Here is a 17,375-nt window from a genome sequence, read left to right as displayed (position 1 = left end):
GTCACTCCCCCAGTCGGTCTCTCACCCAGTCTGTCACTCACCCAGTCAGTCACTCACCCAGTTGGTCACTCACCCAGTCAGTCACTCAGTCAGTCACTCACCCAGTCAGTCACTCACCCAGGCAGTCACTCACCCAGTCAGTCACTCACCCAGTCAGTCAGTTACCCAGTCAGTCACTCACCCAGTCAGTCACTCACCCAGTCAGTCACTCAGTCAGTCAGTCACCCAGTCAGTCAGTCACCTAGTCAGTCAGTCACCCAGTCAGTCACCCACCCAGTCAGTCAGTCAGTCAGTAACCCAGTCAGTCACCCACTCATCCAGTCAGTCACTCACCCAGTCAGTCACTCACCCAGTCAGTCACTCACCCAGTCAGTCACTTACCCAGTCAGTCAGTCACCCTTTCAGTCAGTCACCCAGTCAGCCAGTCCGTCACCCATCCAGTCAGTCTGTCAGTAACCCAGTCAGTCACCAACTCACCCAGTCAGTCACTCACCCAGTCAGTCACCCACCAAGTAAGTCACTCACCCAGTCAGTCACTCACCCAGTCAGTCACTCCCCCAGTCAGTCTCTCACCCAGTCTGTCACTCACCGAGTCAGTCACTCACCCAGTCGGTCACTCACCTAGTCAGTCACTCAGTCAGTCACTCACCCAGTCAGTCACTCACCCAGTCAGTCAGTCACCCAGTCAGTCAGTCACCCGGTCAGTCAGTCAGTCAGTCAGTCAACCACACAGTCAGTCAGTCAGTAACCCAGTCAGTCACCCACTCATCCAATCAGTCACCCACCCAGTCAATCACTCACCCAGTCAGTCATGCACCCAGTCAGTCAGTCAGTCACCCAGTCAGTCAGTCACCCAGTCAGTCAGTCACCTAGTCAGTCGCTCACCAGTCAGTCGGTCACCCAGTCAGTCAGTCACCCACCCAGTCAGTCAGTCAGTTACCCAGTCAGTCACTCACTCACCCAGTCAGGCACTCACCCAGTCAGTCACTCACCCAGTCACTCACCCAGTCAGTCACTAACCCAGTCAGTCACTCACTCACCCAGTCAGTCAGTCACCCAGTCAGTCAGTAACCCAGTCAGTCACCCACTCACCCAGTCAGTCACCCACCCAGTCAGTCAGTCAGTCAGTCAGTCAGTAACCCAGTCAGTCAGCCACTCACCCAGTCAGTCAGTCACCCAGTAAGTCAGTCACCCAGTAAGTCAGTCACCCAGTCAGTCAGTCAGTCACCCACCTAGTCAGACAGTCAGTCAGTAACCAGTCAGTCACCCACTCACCCAATAAGTCACTCACCCAGTGAGTCACTCACCCAGTCAGTCACTCACCCAGTCAGTTACTCACCCAGTCAGTCACCCACCAAGTCAGTCACTCACCCAGTCAGTCTCTCACCCAGTCAGTCAGTCACTCACCCAGTCAGTCAGTTACCCAGTAAGTCAGTTGCTCACCAGTCAGTCAGTTGCTCACCAGTCAGTCAGTCACCCAGTCAGTCAGTCAGTCACCCACCCAGTCAGTCAGTCAGTCAGTCAGTAAACCAGTCAGTCACCCACTCACCCAGTCAGTCACTCACCCAGTAAGTCACTCACCCAGTAAGTCACCCACCCAGTCAGTCACTCACCCAGTCAGTCACTCACCCAGTCAGTCATTCATCCAGTCAGTCACTCACCCAGTCAGTCACTCACCCAGTCAGTAACTCTCCCAGTCAGTCACTCACCCAGTCAGTCACTCAGCCAGTCACTCACCCAGTCAGTCAGTCACCCTGTCAGTCAGTCATCCATCCAGTCAGTCAGTCAGTCAGTAACACAGTCAGTCACCCACTCACCCAGTCAGTCACTCACCCTGTCAGTCACCTAGTCAGTCAGTCACTCAACCAGTCAGTCACTCACTCACCCAGTCAGTCACTCACCCAGTCAGTCACTCAATCAGTCAGTCACTCAATCAGTCACTCACCCAGTCAGTCAGTCACCCAGTCAGTCAGTCACCCAGTCAGTCAGTCACCCAGTCAGTCACTCACCCAGTCAATCACTCACCCAATCAGTCACCCACCCACCCAGTCAGTCACTCACCCAGTCAGACACTCACTCAGTCAGTCACTCACTCAGTCACAATCACTTATATTCGCAAACCTAAATTTATTAAATTTGCAATGGGGCGGGGCAGGACGGGGCTAGGGGGCGCGTAGATTTTTTGGGTCGGCGAGTAGATTTTTGGGTGATTTGTCGGACACTGAATATATACACTCAGTCACTCACCCAGTCAGTAACTCACCCAGTCAGTCACAAACCCATTCAGTCACTCACCCAGTCAGTCACTCACCCAGTCAGTCATTCACCCAGTCAGTCACTCACCCAGTCAGTCACTCACCCACCCAGTCAGTCACTCACCCAGTCACTCACCCAGTCAGTCACTCAGTCAGTCACTCACCCAGTCAGTCACTCACCCAGTCAGTCACTCACCCAGTCAGTCACTCACCCAGTCAGTCACTCACCCATTCAGTCACTCACCCAGTCAGTCAGTCAGTCACCCACCCAGTCAGTCAGTCAGTAACCCAGTCAGTCACCCACTCATCCAATCAGTCACTCACCCAGTCAGTCACTCACCCAGTCACTCACTCACCCAGTCAGTCACTCACCCAGTCAGTCTCTCACCCAGTCAGTCACTCACCCAGTCAGTCAGTCACCCAGTCAGTCAGTCACCCAGTCAGTCAGTCAGTCAGTCAGTCAGTCGATCACAAGTCAGTCAGTCACCCAGTCAGTCAGTCAGTCACCCACCCAGTCAGTCTGTCAGTCAGTAAACCAGTCAGTCACTCACTTACCCAGTCAGTCAGTCACCCAGTCAGTCACTCACCCAGTCAGTCACTCACCCACCCAGTCAGTAACTCACCCAGTCACCCACCCAGTCAGTAAGTCAGGCAGTCAGTAACCCAGTCAGTCACCCACACACCCAGTCACTCACTCACCCAGTCAGTCAGTCACCCAGTCAGTCAGTCACCCAGTCAGTCAGTCACCCACCAAGTCAGTCAGTCAGTCAGTAACCCAGTCAGTCACCCACTCACCCAGTCAGTCACCCACCCAGTCAGTCAGTCAGTCAGTCAGTCAGTCAGTCAGTAACCCAGTCAGTCACCCACTCACCCAGTCAGTCAGTCACCCAGTAAGTCAGTCACCCAGTCAGTCAGTCAGTCACCCACCTAGTCAGACAGTCAGTCAGTAACCAGTCAGTCACCCACTCACCCAATAAGTCACTCACCCAGTGAGTCACTCACCCAGTCAGTCACTCACCCAGTCAGTTACTCACCCAGTCAGTCACCCACCAAGTCAGTCACTCACCCAGTCAGTCTCTCACCCAGTCAGTCAGTCACTCACCCAGTCAGTCAGTTACCCAGTCAGTCAGTTGCTCACCAGTCAGTCAGTTGCTCACCAGTCAGTCAGTCACCCAGTCAGTCAGTCAGTCACCCACCCAGTCAGTCAGTCAGTCAGTAAACCAGTCAGTCACCCACTCACCCAGTCAGTCACTCACCCAGTAAGTCACTCACCCAGTCAGTCACCCACCCAGTCAGTCACTCACCCAGTCAGTCACTCACCCAGTCAGTCATTCATCCAGTCAGTCACTCACCCAGTCAGTCACTCACCCAGTCAGTAACTCACCCAGTCAGTCACTCACCCAGTCAGTCACTCAGCCAGTCACTCACCCAGTCAGTCACTCAGCCAGTCACTCACCCAGTCAGTCAGTCACCCTGTCAGTCAGTCATCCATCCAGTCAGACAGTCAGTCAGTCAGTAACACAGTCAGTCACCCACTCACCCAGTCAGTCACTCACCCTGTCAGTCACCTAGTCAGTCAGTCACTCAACCAGTCAGTCACTCACTCACCCAGTCAGTCACTCACCCAGTCAGTCACTCAATCAGTCAGTCACTCAATCAGTCACTCACCCAGTCAGTCAGTCACCCAGTCAGTCAGTCACCCAGTCAGTCAGTCACCCAGTCAGTCACTCACCCAGTCAGTCACCCACCCACCCAGTCAGTCACTCACCAAGTCAGTCACTCACTCAGTCACAATCACTTATATTCGCAAACCTAAATTTATTAAATTTGCAATGCGGCGGGGCGGGACGGGGCTAGGGGGCGCGTAGATTTTTTGGGTCGGCGAGTAGATTTTTGGGTGATTTGTCGGACACTGAATATATACACCCAGTCACTCACCCAGTCAGTAACTCACCCAGTCAGTCACAAACCCATTCAGTCACTCACCCAGTCAGTCACTCACCCAGTCAGTCACTCACCCAGTCAGTCACTCACCCACCCAGTCAGTCACTCATCCAGTCACTCACCCAGTCAGTCACTCAGTCAGTCACTCACCCAGTCAGTCACTCACCCAGTCAGTCACTCACCCATTCAGTCACTCACCCAGTCAGTCAGTCAGTCACCCACCCAGTCAGTCAGTCAGTAACCCAATCAGTCACCCACTCATCCAATCAGTCACTCACCCAGTCACTCACTCACCCAGTCACTCACTCACCCAGTCAGTCACTCACCCAGTCAGTCACTCACCCAGTCAGTCACTCACCCAGTCAGTCAGTCACTCACCCAGTCAGTCAGTCACCCAGTCAGTCAGTCACCCAGTCAGTCAGTCAGTCAGTCAGTCGATCACAAGTCAGTCAGTCACCCAGTCAGTCAGTCAGTCACCCACCCAGTCAGTCTGTCAGTCAGTAAACCAGTCAGTCACTCACTTACCCAGTCAGTCAGTCACCCAGTCAGTCACTCACCCAGTCAGTCACTCACCCAGTCAGTCACCCTGTCAGTCAGTAACCCAGATAGTCAGTCACCCACCCAGTCAGTAAGTCAGTCAGTCAGTAACCCAGTCAGTCACCCACACACCCAGTCAGTCACTCACCCAGTCAGTCACTCACCCAGTCAGTCACCCACCCAGTCAGTCACTCACCCAGTCAGTCACTCACACAGTCAGTCACTCAGTCAGTCACTCACCCAGTCAGTTAATCACCCAGTCAGTCAGTCACCCAGTCAGGCAGTCACCCACTCAGTGACCCAGTCAGTGACTCACCCAGTCAGTCAGTCACCCAGTCAGTCAGTCACCCAGTCAGTCAGTCACCCAGTCAGTCACTCACCCAGTCAATCACTCACCCAATCAGTCACCCACCCACCCAGTCAGTCACTCACCCAGTCAGACACTCACCCAGTCAGTCACTCCCTCAGTCACAATCACTTATATTCGAAAACCTAAATTTATTAAATTTGCAATGGGGCGGGGCGGGACGGGGCTAGGGGGCGCGTAGATTTTTTGGGTCGGCGAGTAGATTTTTGGGTGATTTGTTGGACACTGAATATATACACTCAGTCACTCACCCAGTCAGTAACTCACCCAGTCAGTCACAAACCCATTCAGTCACTCACCCAGTCAGTCACTAACCCAGTCAGTCACTCACCCAGTCACTCACCCAGTCAGTCACTCAGTCAGTCACTCACCCAGTCAGTCACTCACCCAGTCAGTCACTCACCCAGTCAGTCACTCACCCAGTCAGTCACTCACCCATTCAGTCACTCACCCAGTCAGTCAGTCAGTCACCCACCCAGTCAGTCAGTCAGTAACCCAGTCAGTCACCCACTCATCCAATCAGTCACTCACCCAGTCAGTCACTCACCCAGTCACTCACTCACCCAGTCACTCACCCAGTCAGTCACTCACCCAGTCAGTCTCTCACCCAGTCAGTCAGTCACTCACCCAGTCAGCCAGTCACCCAGTCAGTCAGTCACCCAGTCAGTCAGTCAGTCAGTCAGTCAGTCAGTCGATCACAAGTCAGTCAGTCACCCAGTCAGTCAGTCACCCACCCAGCCAGTCTGTCAGTCAGTAAACCAGTCAGTCACTCAGTTACCCAGTCAGTCAGTCACCCAGTCAGTCACTCACCCAGTCAGTCACCCTGTCAGTCAGTAACCCAGATAGTCAGTCACCCACCCAGTCAGTAAGTCAGTCAGTCAGTAACCCAGTCAGTCACCCACACACCCAGTCAGTCACTCACCCAGTCAGTCACTCACCCAGTCAGTCACCCACCCAGTCAGTCACTCACCCAGTCCGTCACTCACACAGTCAGTCACTCACCCAGTCAGTCACTCAGTCAGTTACTCACTCAGTCAGTCAGTCACCCAGTCAGTCAGTCACCCTGTCAGTCAGTCACCCAGTCAGTCAGTCACCCACCCAGTCAGACAGTAAGTCAGTCAGTAACACAGTCAGTTACCCACTCACCCAGTCAGTCTCTCACCCAGTCAGTCAGTCACTCACCCAGTCAGCCAGTCACCCAGTCAGTCAGTCACCCAGTCAGTCAGTCAGTCAGTCAGTCAGTCAGTCGATCACAAGTCAGTCAGTCACCCAGTCAGTCAGTCACCCACCCAGTCAGTCTGTCAGTCAGTAAACCAGTCAGTCACTCAGTTACCCAGTCAGTCAGTCACCCAGTCAGTCACTCACCCAGTCAGTCACCCTGTCAGTCAGTAACCCAGATAGTCAGTCACCCACCCAGTCAGTAAGTCAGTCAGTCAGTAACCCAGTCAGTCACCCACACACCCAGTCAGTCACTCACCCAGTCAGTCACTCACCCAGTCAGTCACCCACCCAGTCAGTCACTCACCCAGTCTGTCACTCACACAGTCAGTCACTCACCCAGTCAGTCACTCAGTCAGTTACTCACTCAGTCAGTCGATCACAAGTCAGTCAGTCACCCAGTCAGTCAGTCACCCACCCAGTCAGTCTGTCAGTCAGTAAACCAGTCAGTCACTCAGTTACCCAGTCAGTCAGTCACCCAGTCAGTCACTCACCCAGTCAGTCACCCTGTCAGTCAGTAACCCAGATAGTCAGTCACCCACCCAGTCAGTAAGTCAGTCAGTCAGTAACCCAGTCAGTCACCCACACACCCAGTCAGTCACTCACCCAGTCAGTCACTCACCCAGTCAGTCACTCACCCAGTCATTCACTCACCCAGTCAGTCACTCACCCAGTCAGTCACTCACCCAGTCAGTCACTCAGTCAGTTACTCACTCAGTCAGTCAGTCACCCAGTCAGTCAGTCACCCTGTCAGTCAGTCACCCAGTCAGTCAGTCACCCACCCAGTCAGACAGTAAGTCAGTCAGTAACACAGTCAGTTACCCACTCACCCAGTCAGTCACTCACCCTGTCTGTCACTCACCCAGTGAGTCACCCAGTCAGTCAGTCACTCAACCAGTCAGTCAGTCACTCACCCTGTCAGTCAGTCACCCAGTCAGTCACTCAGTCAGTCAGTCACCCAGTCAGTCAGTCACCCAGTCAGTCAGTCAGTCACCCAGTCAGTCAGTCACCCAGTCAGTCAGTCACCCAGTCAGTCAGTCACCCAGTCAGTCACTCACCCAGTCAATCACCCACACAGTCAGTCACTCACCCAGTCAGTCACTCACCCAGTCTGTCACTCACTCTCCCAGTCAGTCACTCACTCTCCCAGTCTGTCACTCACTCTCCCAGTCAGTCACTCACCAAGTCAGTCACTCACCCAGTCAGTCACTCACCCAGTCAGTCACTCACCCAGTCAGTCACTCACCCAGTCAGTCACTCAACCAGTCAGTCACTCACCCAGTCAGTCACTCACCCAGTCAGTCACCCACACAGTCAGTCACTCACCCAGTCAGTCACTCACCCAGTCAGTCACTCACCCAGTCGGTCACTCACCCAGTCAGTCACTCACTCTCCCAGTCAGTCACTCACCCAGTCAGTCACTCACCCAGTCAGTCAATCACCCAGTCAGTCACTCACCCAGTCAGTCACTCACCCAGTCAGTCACTCACCCAGTCAGTCACTCAACAAGTCAGTCACTAACCCAGTCAGTCACTCACCCAGTCAGTCACCCACACAGTCAGTCACTCACCCAGTCAGTCACTCACCCAGTCAGTCACTCACCCAGTCGGTCACTCACCCAGTCAGTCACTCACTCTCCCAGTCAGTCACCCACCCAGTCAGTCTGTCAGTCAGTAAACCAGTCAGTCACTCAGTTACCCAGTCAGTCACTCACCCAGTCAGTCACCCACCCAGTCAGTCACTCACCCAGTCTGTCACTCACCCAGTCAGTCACTCACCCAGTCAGTCACTCACCCAGTCATTCACTCACCCAGTCAGTCACTCACCCAGTCAGTCACTCACCCAGTCAGTCACTCAGTCAGTTACTCACTCAGTCAGTCAGTCACCCAGTCAGTCAGTCACCCTTTCAGTCAGTCACCCAGTCAGTCAGTCACCCACCCAGTCAGACAGTAAGTCAGTCAGTAACACAGTCAGTTACCCACTCACCCAGTCAGTCACTCACCCTGTCTGTCACTCACCCAGTGAGTCACCCAGTCAGTCAGTCACTCAACCAGTCAGTCAGTCACTCACCCAGTCAGTCAGTCACCCAGTCAGTCACTCAATTAGTCAGTCACCCAGTCAGTCAGTCACCCAGTCAGTCAGTCAGTCACCCAGTCAGTCAGTCACCCAGTCAGTCAGTCACCCAGTCAGTCAGTCACCCAGTCAGTCACTCACCCAGTCAGTCACCCACACAGTCATTCACTCACCCAGTCAGTCACTCACCCAGTCTGTCACTCACTCTCCCAGTCAGTCACTCACTCTCCCAGTCAGTCACTAACTCTCCCAGTCAGTCACTCACCAAGTCAGTCACTCACCCAGTCAGTCACTCACCCAGTCAGTCACTCACCCAGTCAGTCACTCACCCAGTCAGTCACTCAACCAGTCAGTCACTCACCCAGTCAGTCACTCACCCAGTCAGTCACCCACACAGTCAGTCACTCACCCAGTCAGTCACTCACCCAGTCAGTCACTCACCCAGTCGGTCACTCACCCAGTCAGTCACTCACTCTCCCAGTCAGTCACTCACCCAGTCAGTCACTCACCCAGTCAGTCAATCACCCAGTCAGTCACTCACCCAGTCAGTCACTCACCCAATCAGTCACTCACCCAGTCAGTCACTCACCCAGTCAGTCACTCACCCAGTCAGTCAGCCACCCAGTCAGTCAGTCAGTCACCCAGTCAGTCAGTGACCCAGTCAGGCAGTCACTTACCCAGTCAGTCACACACCCAGTCAGTCAGTGACCCAGTCAGTCACTCACTCACTCAGTCAGTCACTCAACCAGTCAGTCACTCACCCAGTCAGTCACACACTCAGTCAGTCACTCACACAGTCAGTCACTCACCCAGTCAGTCACTCAGTCAGTCAGTCACACACTCAGTCAGTCACCCAGTCAGTCACTCACACAGTCAGTCACTCACCCAGTCAGTCACTCACCCATTCAGTCACTCACCCAGTCAGTCACTCACACAGTCAGTCACTCAGTCAGTCACTCACCCAGTCAGTCAATCACCCAGTCAGTCAGTCACCCAGTCAGGCAATCACCCACTCAGTGACCCAGTCAGTCACTCACCCAGTCAGTCACTCACCCAGTCAGTCACCCACCCAGTCAGTCACTCACCCAGTCAGTCACTCACCCAGCCAGTCACTCACCCAGTCAGTCACTCACCCAGTCAGTCACTCACCCAGTAAGTCACTCACCCAGTCAGTCACTCACCCAGTCTGTCACTCACCCAGTCAGTTACTCAGTCAGTCAGTCAGTGACCCAGTCAGTCAGTCAGTCAGTCAGTCAGAAACCCAGTCAGTCAGAAACCCAGTCAGTCACGCAACCAGTCAGTCACCCAGTCAGTCACTCACCCAGGCAATCAGTCACCCTGTCAGTCAGTCACCCAGTCAGCCAGTCACCCAGTCACTCACCTAGTCAGTCACTCACCTAGTCAGTCACTCACCCAGTCAGTCACTCACCCAGTCAGTCACTCACCCAGTCCGTCACTCAGTCAGTCACTCACCCAGTCAGTCACTCACCCAGTCAGTCACTCACCCAGTCGGTCAGTCACTCACCCAGTCAGTCACTTACCCAGTCAGTCACACACCCAGTCAGTCAGTCACCCAGTCAGTCAGTCACTCACTCACCCAGTCAGTCACTCAACCAGTCAGTCACCAACCCAGTCAGTCACTCACTCACTCAGTCAGTCACTCACACAGTCAGTCATTCACCCAGTCAGTCACTCAGTCAGTCACTCAGTCAGTCAGTCACCAAGTCAGTCAGTCACCCAGTCAGTCACCCACCCAGTCAGTCACTCACCCAGTCAGTCACTCACCCAGTCAGTCACTCACCCAGTCAGTCACTCACCCAGTCAGTCACTCAACCAGTCAGTCACTCAGTCAGTCACTCACCCAGTCAGTCACTCACCCACTCAGTCACCCACACAGTCAGTCACTCACCCAGTCAGTCACTCACCCAGTCAGTCACTCACCCAGTCAGTCACTCACCCAGTCAGTCACTCACTCTCCCAGTCAGTCACTCACCCAGTCAGTCACTCACCCAGTCAGTCACTCAGTCAGTCACTCACCCAGTCAGTCACTCACCCAGTCAGTCACTCAGTCAGTCACTCACCCAGTCAGTCACTCACACAGTCAGTCAGTCAGCCACCCAGTCAGTCAGTCACCCAGTCAGTCAGTGACCCAGTCAGTCAGTGACTCACCGAGTCAGTCAGTCACAAAGTCAGTCAGTCACTCACACTGTCAGTCACTTACCCAGTCAGTCACACACCCAGTCAGACAGTGACCCAGTCAGTCATTCACTCACTCAGTCAGTCACTCAACCAGTCAGTCGCTCACCCAGTCAGTCACTCACTCAGTCAGTCACTCACACAGTCAGTCACTCACCCAGTCAGTCACTCACCCAGTAAGTCACTCACCCAGTCAGTCACTCACCCAGTCTGTCACTCACCCAGTCAGTTACTCAGTCAGTCAGTCAGTGACCCAGTCAGTCAGTCACCCAGTCAGGCAGTCACCCACTCAGTGACCCAGTCAGTCACTCACCCAATCAGTCACTCACCCAGTCAGTCACCCACCCAGTCAGTCACTCACCCAGTCAGTCACTCACCCAGTCAGTCACTCACCCAGTCAGTCACTCACCCAGTCAGTCACTCACCCAGTAAGTCACTCACCCAGTCAGTCACTCACCCAGTCTGTCACTCACCCAGTCAGTCAGTTAGTCAGTCAGTCAGAAACCCAGTCAGTCAGAAACTCAGTCAGTCACTCAACCAGTCAGTCACCCAGTCAGTAACTCACCCAGGCAATCAGTCACCCTGTCAGTCAGTCACCCAGTCAGCCAGTCACCTAGTCACTCACCTAGTCAGTCACTCACCCAGTCAGTCACTCACTCAGTCAGTCACTCACTCACCCAATCAGTCACTCACCCAGTCAGTTACTCACCCAGTCAGTCACTCAGTCAGTCACTCACCCAGTCAGTCACTCACCCAGTAAGTCAGTCACCCAGTTAGTCAGTCACTCACCCAGTCAGTCACTTACCCAGTCAGTCACACACCCAGTCAGTCAGTCACCCAGTCAGTCAGTCACTCACTCACCCAGTCAGTCACTCAACCAATCATTCACCCACCCAGTCAGTCACTCACTCACTCAGTCAGTCACTCACACAGTCAGTCACTCACCCAGTCAGTCACTCAGTCAGTCACTCACCCAGTCAGTCAGTCACCAAGTCAGTCACTCACCCAGTCATTCACTCACCCGGTCAGTCACTCACCCAATTAGTCACTCACCAAGTCAGTAACTCACCCAGTCAGTCACTCACCCAGTCAGTCACTCACCCAGTCAGTCACTCACCCTGTCAGTCACTCACCCAGTCAGTCACTCACCCAGTCAGTCACTCACCCAGTCAGTCACTCAACCAGTCAGTCACTCACCCAGTCAGTCACTCACCCAGTCAGACACTCACCCAGTCAGTCACTCACCCAGTCAGTCACTCACCCAGTCAGTCACTCAGTCAGTCAGTCACCCAGTCAGTCAGTCACCCAGTCAGTCAGTCACCCAGTCAGTCACCCACCCACCCAGTCAGTCACTCAGTCAGTAACCCAGTCAGTCACCCACTCATCCAGTCAGTCACTCACCCAGTCAGTCACTCACCCAGTCAGTCACTTACCCAGTCAGTCAGTCACCCTTTAAGTCAGCCATCCAGTCAGCCAGTCCGTCACCCAACCAGTCAGTCTGTCAGTAACCCATTCAGTCACCCACTCACCCAGTCAGTCACTCACCCAATCAGTCACTCAGTCAGTCAGTCACCCAGTCTGTCAGTCACCCAGTCAGTCACCCAGTCAGTCACCCACCCAGTCAGTCAGTCAGTAACCCAGTCAGTCACCCACTCATCCAGTCAGTCACTCATCCAGTCAATCACTCATCCAGTCAGTCACTTACCCAGTCAGTCAGTCACCCTTTCAGTCAGCCATCCAGTAAGCCAGTCCGTCACCCATCCAGTCTGTCTGTCAGTAACCCAGTCAGTCACCCACTCACCCAGTCAGTCACTCACCCAGTCAGTCACTCACCCAGTCAGTCACTCCCCCAGTCGGTCTCTCACCCAGTCTGTCACTCACCTAGTCAGTCACTCACCCAGTCGGTCACTCACCCAGTCAGTCACTCAGTCAGTCACCCACCCTGTCAGTCACTCACCCAGTCAGTCACTCACCCAGTCAGTCACACACCCAGTCAGTCATTCACCCAGTCAGTCACTCACCCAGTCAGTCACTCACCCAGTCAGTCACTCACCCAGTCAGTCACTCACCCAGTCAGTCACTCAGTCAGTCAGTCACCCAGTCAGACAGTCGCCCAGTCAGTCACCCACCCAGTCAGTCAGTCAATCAGTAACCCAGTCAGTCACCCACTCATCCAGTCAGTCACTCATCCAGTCAGTCACTCACCCAGTCAGTCACTTACCCAGTCAGTCACCCAGTCAGTCAGTCAGCCTTTCAGTCAGTCACCCAGTCAGCCAGTTCGTCACCCATCCAGTCAGTCTGTCAGTAACCCAGTCAGTCACCCACTCACCCACTCAGTCACTCACCCACTCAGTCACTCACCCAGTCAGTCACCCACCCAGTCAGTCACTCACCCAGTCAGTCACTCACCCAGTCAGTCACTCCCCCAGTTGGTCTCTCACCCAGTCTGTCACTCACCCAGTTAGTCACTCACCCAGTTGATCACTCACCCAGTCAGTCACTCAGTCAGTCACTCACCCAGTCAGTCACTTACCCAGTCAGTCAGTCAGTCACCCAGTCAGTCAGTCACCCTGTCAGTCAGTCACCCACCCAGTCAGTTAGTCAGTAACCCAGTCAGTCACCCACTCACCCAGTCACTCACTCACCCAGTCAGTCACCCACCCAGTCAGTCACTCACCCAGTCAGTCACTCATCCAGTCTGTCACTCACCCAGTTAGTCACTCACCCAGTCAGTCACTCAGTCAGACACTCACCCAGTCAGTCAGTCACCCAGTCAGTCAGTCACCCAGTCAGTCATTTACCCACCCAGTCAGTCAGTCAGTAACCCAGTTTGTCACCCACTCACCCAGTCAGTCAGTCACCCAGTCAGTCAGTCACCCAGTCAGTCAGTCACCCAGTCAGTCAGTCACCCAGTCAGTCAGTCACCCAGTCAGTCAGTCACCCAGTCAGTCACCCAGTCAGTCAGTCACCCAGTCAGTCAGTCACCCAGTCAGTCAGTCACCCAGTCAGTCAGTCCATCACCCATCCAGTCAGTCAGTCGGTAACCCAGTCAGTCACCCACTCACCCAGTCAGTCACTCACCCAGTCAGTCACTCACCAATCAGTCAGTTACCCAGTCAGTCAGTCACCCACCCAGTCAGTCTGTTAGTCAGTAACCCAGTCAGTTACCCACTTACCCAGTCAGTCACTCACCCAGTCAGTCACTCACCCAGTCAGTCAGTCACTCACCCAGTCAGTCAGTCACCCAGTCAGTCAGTCACCCAGTCAGTCATTCACCCAGTCACTCACCCAGTCAGTCACTCACCAGTCAGTCAGTCACCCAGTCAGTCATTCACCCTGTCAGTCAGTCACTCACCCAGTCAGTCACTCACCAGTCAGTCAGTCACCCAGTCAGTCAGTCACCCACCCAGTCAGTCTGTCAGTCAGTAACACAGTCAGTCACCCACTCACCCAGTCAGTCACTCACCCAGTCAGTCACTCACACAGTCAGTCACTCACCCAGTCAGTCACTCACCCAGTCAGTCACTCACCCTGTCAGTCACTCACCCAGTCAGTCACTCACCCAGTCAGTCACTCACCCAGTCAGTCACTCAACCAGTCAGTCACTCACCCAGTCAGTCACTCACCCAGTCAGACACTCACCCAGTCAGTCACTCACCCAGTCAGTCACTCACCCAGTCAGTCACTCAGTCAGTCAGTCACCCAGTCAGTCAGTCACCCAGTCAGTCAGTCACCCAGTCAGTCACCCACCCACCCAGTCAGTCACTCAGTCAGTAACCCAGTCAGTCACCCACTCATCCAGTCAGTCACTCACCCAGTCAGTCACTCACCCAGTCAGTCACTTACCCAGTCAGTCAGTCACCCTTTAAGTCAGCCATCCAGTCAGCCAGTCCGTCACCCAACCAGTCAGTCTGTCAGTAACCCATTCAGTCACCCACTCACCCAGTCAGTCACTCACCCAATCAGTCACTCAGTCAGTCAGTCACCCAGTCTGTCAGTCACCCAGTCAGTCACCCAGTCAGTCACCCACCCAGTCAGTCAGTCAGTAACCCAGTCAGTCACCCACTCATCCAGTCAGTCACTCATCCAGTCAATCACTCATCCAGTCAGTCACTTACCCAGTCAGTCAGTCACCCTTTCAGTCAGCCATCCAGTAAGCCAGTCCGTCACCCATCCAGTCTGTCTGTCAGTAACCCAGTCAGTCACCCACTCACCCAGTCAGTCACTCACCCAGTCAGTCACTCACCCAGTCAGTCACTCCCCCAGTCGGTCTCTCACCCAGTCTGTCACTCACCTAGTCAGTCACTCACCCAGTCGGTCACTCACCCAGTCAGTCACTCAGTCAGTCACCCACCCTGTCAGTCACTCACCCAGTCAGTCACTCACCCAGTCAGTCACACACCCAGTCAGTCATTCACCCAGTCAGTCACTCACCCAGTCAGTCACTCACCCAGTCAGTCACTCACCCAGTCAGTCACTCACCCAGTCAGTCACTCAGTCAGTCAGTCACCCAGTCAGACAGTCGCCCAGTCAGTCACCCACCCAGTCAGTCAGTCAATCAGTAACCCAGTCAGTCACCCACTCATCCAGTCAGTCACTCATCCAGTCAGTCACTCACCCAGTCAGTCACTTACCCAGTCAGTCACCCAGTCAGTCAGTCAGCCTTTCAGTCAGTCACCCAGTCAGCCAGTTCGTCACCCATCCAGTCAGTCTGTCAGTAACCCAGTCAGTCACCCACTCACCCACTCAGTCACTCACCCACTCAGTCACTCACCCAGTCAGTCACCCACCCAGTCAGTCACTCACCCAGTCAGTCACTCACCCAGTCAGTCACTCCCCCAGTTGGTCTCTCACCCAGTCTGTCACTCACCCAGTTAGTCACTCACCCAGTTGATCACTCACCCAGTCAGTCACTCAGTCAGTCACTCACCCAGTCAGTCACTTACCCAGTCAGTCAGTCAGTCACCCAGTCAGTCAGTCACCCTGTCAGTCAGTCACCCACCCAGTCAGTTAGTCAGTAACCCAGTCAGTCACCCACTCACCCAGTCACTCACTCACCCAGTCAGTCACCCACCCAGTCAGTCACTCACCCAGTCAGTCACTCATCCAGTCTGTCACTCACCCAGTTAGTCACTCACCCAGTCAGTCACTCAGTCAGACACTCACCCAGTCAGTCAGTCACCCAGTCAGTCAGTCACCCAGTCAGTCAGTTACCCACCCAGTCAGTCAGTCAGTAACCCAGTTTGTCACCCACTCACCCAGTCAGTCAGTCACCCAGTCAGTCAGTCACCCAGTCAGTCAGTCACCCAGTCAGTCAGTCACCCAGTCAGTCAGTCACCCAGTCAGTCAGTCACCCAGTCAGTCAGTCACCCAGTCAGTCAGTCACCCAGTCAGTCAGTCACCCAGTCAGTCAGTCCATCACCCATCCAGTCAGTAAGTCGGTAACCCAGTCAGTCACCCACTCACCCAGTCAGTCACTCACCCAGTCAGTCACTCACCAATCAGTCAGTTACCCAGTCAGTCAGTCACCCACCCAGTCAGTCTGTTAGTCAGTAACCCAGTCAGTTACCCACTTACCCAGTCAGTCACTCACCCAGTCAGTCACTCACCCAGTCAGTCAGTCACTCACCCAGTCAGTCAGTCACCCAGTCAGTCATTCACCCAGTCACTCACCCAGTCAGTCACTCACCAGTCAGTCAGTCACCCAGTCAGTCATTCACCCTGTCAGTCAGTCACTCACCCAGTCAGTCACTCACCAGTCAGTCAGTCACCCAGTCAGTCAGTCACCCACCCAGTCAGTCTGTCAGTCAGTAACACAGTCAGTCACCCACTCACCCAGTCAGTCACTCACCCAGTCAGTCACTCACACAGTCAGTCACTCACCCAGTCAGTCACTCACCCAGTCATTCAGTACACACCCACCCAGTCAGTCTGTCAGTAACCCAGTCAGTCACCCACTCACCCAGTCAGTCACTCACCCAGTCAGTCACTTACCCAGTCAGTCAGTCACTCACCCAGTCAGTCACTCACCCAGTCAGTCACTCACCCAGTCAGTCAGTCACACAGTCAGTCACCCACCCAGTCAGTCAGTAACCCAGTCAGTCACCCACTCACCCAGTAAGTCACTCACATAGTCAGTCACTCACACAGTCAGTCACTCACCCAGTCAGTCAATCACCCAGTCAGTCACCCAGTCAAACAAGTAGTTGGCGCTCTACACATGATAATGTATTAAGGTTTTAAAATAATTTCTAACTTGCTTTGTTCCAGATCAGACTAGAAAGCTTCTAACAGGATACCTCGGAATCCCCCCTAACTCAGAAGACAGGTAGGGAACGTCTGCACTCGTGTGTATTTGCTGACAGTTAGGCTAGGGGCGGGGCTAGGGGGCGACTAGATTTTTTGGATCGGCGAGTAGATTTTTGGGTGATTTGTCGAACACTGTATATATATATATATACACACTATATATACACAATATATATATATATATATATATATATATATATATATATATATATATATATACACTATATATACACTATATATATATATATATATATATATATATATATATATATATATATATATATATATATATATATCAAAGCTGTGACCATGCAGCAAGCTTAAGCCTATAGGGAACCATGTTAAAAATGGTTATTGAAGCAAAAAGTGACACTGTGTGCTCATTTGCATGTCATTTCCCAGAATCCCTTGCTGCAGTGGAAGTGCTGTATGCTGGGTGATAATGGGGAAAGGCGGGGTTGCAGACCTGCCTAAGA

The 17,375-nt window shown here is 53.5% G+C and overlaps 1 protein-coding gene across 6 annotated transcripts in view; it reads left to right on the top strand.

Annotated features, from left to right (window-relative positions):
- LOC142487132 (glutamate decarboxylase 1-like) overlaps positions 1 to 17,375 on the top strand; it is a 325,033-nt gene that overhangs the window by 127,290 nt on the left and 180,368 nt on the right. For all 6 annotated transcript variants that reach the window (XM_075585896.1, XM_075585895.1, XM_075585893.1 and 3 more), the window contains one exon: positions 16,861 to 16,918. The gene's annotated coding sequence lies outside the window, so the exon portion shown is untranslated. The remainder of the gene's footprint in view (positions 1 to 16,860; positions 16,919 to 17,375) is intronic.

The sequence above is a fragment of the Ascaphus truei genome, chromosome 2 (genome assembly GCF_040206685.1).
Source record: "Ascaphus truei isolate aAscTru1 chromosome 2, aAscTru1.hap1, whole genome shotgun sequence".
Taxonomy (NCBI): Eukaryota; Metazoa; Chordata; class Amphibia; order Anura; family Ascaphidae; genus Ascaphus; species Ascaphus truei.
The sequence above is the reverse complement of the archived record's forward strand: the minus strand, read 5'-3'. Positions and strand labels throughout refer to the sequence as shown.